Raw genomic sequence first — 3,496 nt, 5'->3', positions numbered from 1 at the left:
ATAATAGCCAATCAGACTTGTGTGAGGTGATATCTCATTGTGGTTCTGATTTCTATTTCCATAAAGATTAGTGATGTCAAGCATCTTTTCATGTGCCTGTTGGCCATCTGTATATCTTCTTTGAAAAAATGTCTATTCAAATCCTCTGCTCATTTTTAAATCAGGTGATTTATTCTCTTGACATGAACTCATACAAGTGTTTTATATATTTTGGATATTAACCACCATGAGGTAAACAATTTTCCAGTCTAGCTCCCATTTAGTAGACTGCATTTTTGTTTTGTTGATGGTATCCTTCATTGGACATAAGTTTTTAGTTTGATGTAATTCCTTCTGCTTATTTTAGTTTTTTTTTAAGTTTACTTATTTATTTTAAGAGAGAAAGAGAGGGGGGTGGAAAGGGAGAGAGAACCTTAATCAAGCTCCACATTGTCAGTGCAGAGATTGACGTGGGACTCGAACTAATGAATCATGAGATCATGACCTAAACCAAAGTTGGTCGCTCAACCGAGTGAGCCACCCAGGCACCCCTACAAGGATTTATTAAACTCCAAACACTTATATCCTATAAGCAACTAAATGTTTTTACTCTGAGTTCATAAAATAAAATCTCACACAAAAAGCCAAAGCTGATAGAATTGGTTTTCTTCATCCCCAACCCCTGCACAAACCTCTCCACCCGATTTTCTAGTTATATTAGTTGATTTGCCCTTGAGTCCAAGATAATAACTCTGGTATTATTCTTGGTTCTTCTTTCTTTCTTAGGACCAATATCTAAATGTAAACCAGAGAATACTTTTTTTTTTTCTTATAAATGACAGCAGTACAAAAACCTGGGCAGTTCTTCTCATACCCAGTATCACTGTACATTCTCAGTACATGTTTTCCCTTTCCACTTTGAGCAGAGATGCACTTTCCACTCTCCTATATGAAACCAATTCATTCACTTGTGCAGTGGGATCCATTCTGCTTCTCTACTTCAGAACATCATTCTACCAACTCTCCCTTGTCTTTTCTACACTAAAAGTTTTTCATTCAAGACTACATCATTTCTAGGGGTTACTGGGTGGCTCAGTTGGTTGAGCGTCTGACTCTTGATTTTAGCTTCAGGTCATGCTCTCAGGGTTGTGGGATGGAGTCCACGTTGGGCTCTATGCTGAGTATGGAGACTGTTTGAGATTCTCTCTCCCTCCCTCTGACCTTCTCCCCTGCTCGCTCTATCTCTCTCTCTCTCTCTCTCTCTCAAATTAATTAAAATATGTTTAAATCTATGTCTTTTCCATCAGCATAGAGCAAACCAAACAAGATAAAGCAAAAATAAGTGTTCCCTTTTGCTTGAAAACTCTGCTGTCTTATGAGTTACTGTTATTTTCTCTATTCCTTTTATTCCATCATCTATTTTTTAAATAAATGAATGCTTTACACATCAAAATTGGTTCACAAGTCCCCATTACCATACTCATCAATATTAACAAGTTTCCTAAATATGTTCTGCATTATTTTTCTTGGTTATAAGTTGTCAATAATATAGAAACATCTTTAACATAAAAGTACATTTAATTGCATCTGTTTCCCATGAACACATTAGTCATTTAATGATTATTATATTGGCCATTTCCATTGGTTGGCAGGAGGCTCTTCCAGTTAAAATTTCCACTGAATCATTTTTCTTGCCAGACTTAGTTCATTTTCAGCCTGAAGAATCACCTCTCCTAATTGGCCACCCTGAAGATGGTCTTCTAATCTCTTAACATCTGATTCCATTTAACCATGTTCAGTTTCTCATTCATAATCTGTTTTGTATACTCTTGATATGCTGCATTTTTAGGAATTTGTTCAAGAACATCAAGAATCTTTGTGTACAATATGCTTAGCCATTTGTGTGGACCCTCACATATAGCCAAACACACAAGGCCAGTGATCTTCTACAGCAAACCCACCATAATGTCTCCATGATCTCTTAAAACTACTCCAAAGTTTTCACCCAGACCACTACATAAGAAATAACTGTTGATATTGTCAAACAATTTATTAAACTATCTCTATTATAATGGAATCTACTTTTTTTTTTCCTAGACAAATTATGGACTTTATTTTTTTTTATATATATATGAAATTTATTGACAAATTGGTTTCCATACAACACCCAGTGCTCATCCCAAAAGGTGCCCTCCTCAATACCCATCACCCACCCTCCCCTCCCTCCCACCCCCCATCAACCCTCAGTTTGTTCTCAGTTTTTAAGAGTCTCTTATGCTTTGGCTCTCTCCCACTCTAACCTCTTTTTTTTTTTTTAAATATTGCTTATAAATAGAGAATATGATGCAATCTAATATTTGAATAATGTCTTTAAATGATCTTATCTTGCAGAAAAGGATTGCTTGGAATATGTGTTGTGTATCCTTAAATATATTCAAATTCTTTTTCTGTCCTATTTCTTTGATAAGTTCCTTCAACACATTATTTAATAAAATTGGAGATAGCAGGCATTCTAATCTCATTCCTGATTTTAAGTGATATGATTGTCCTATTTCAGCATAATGTATGATATTAGCTTTCGGGTTTTTTTAATAAGATAGTATTTGATAATTTTTTTATTTTAATCCCAAATAGATTTTGATTTATAATAAATATATTTCTATTTTTATTGAGATAATCATATACTTTTCACCTTTAATATATTAATGTGAATTATATTAATATATGTCTAAAGTTATAGAGAGAAAACTGGTAGGAAAAAGTTAAATTTTATAAGACAGTAAAGCTATAATTTAAGTTCTAGCATTTAACTACAAAGCCTATGAATTTATCCATTACCATATATTATCAATAATCTTATGCTATGTACAGGGGACATAGGGCATAAAGTTGAAAGTAAAAGAATAGAAAATAAGACACGAATTTTTCTGTGGTTTCCCTATTATGTGACTAGATAAAGATTTTTTTTTACTGTCTCTATTCAGTGTTACACTTTCAAGCACATCTTTGCATTATAACATGAATGCTACAATCCAAACAACCACTATAGTACTCATACACAGAGTCACAGATTTTTTTTCAATGAATGTTTTTTTTTTTGTTTTTTTTTTGACAAAATGTACTCTTGTACCTAGTGGGTAATTAATTCAAGTAAATACATGAATAAATAAATTTCCATTTTTAGGCTATAGACTTCAAATAATTCAGTTTTTTGACCTTAGATATTATTTTTATTAAGTTTTTTAGTTTTAAAATTAGTGTATACATGTAGTGTTATATTAGTTTCAGGTGCATAATATACTGATTCAGCAATCTATACATTACTCAGTGCTCATCATGGTAAGCGTACTCTTTCATCCCAGTCACTTATTTCCCCCTTCCCCCCCACTCACCTCCCCTGCCATCACCATCAGTTTGTTCCCTGTAGTTAAAGAGTCTGATTCTTGGTCCCTCGTTCTCTCTCTCTCTCTCACCATTTTTTTTTCTCTAAGATGATGTGAAGTTCTGGAGTCATAAA

General features: G+C 33.5%; 1 pseudogene; it reads right to left on the bottom strand.

Annotated features, from left to right (window-relative positions):
* Positions 1-1,602: 1,602 nt before the first annotated feature.
* On the bottom strand, positions 1,603-2,864 carry LOC115511554 (annotated as a pseudogene).
* Positions 2,865-3,496: the final 632 nt, after the last annotated feature.

This window comes from Lynx canadensis, chromosome B1, assembly GCF_007474595.2.
Source record: "Lynx canadensis isolate LIC74 chromosome B1, mLynCan4.pri.v2, whole genome shotgun sequence".
NCBI classification, from domain to species: domain Eukaryota; kingdom Metazoa; phylum Chordata; class Mammalia; order Carnivora; family Felidae; genus Lynx; species Lynx canadensis.
The sequence above is the reverse complement of the archived record's forward strand: the minus strand, read 5'-3'. Positions and strand labels throughout refer to the sequence as shown.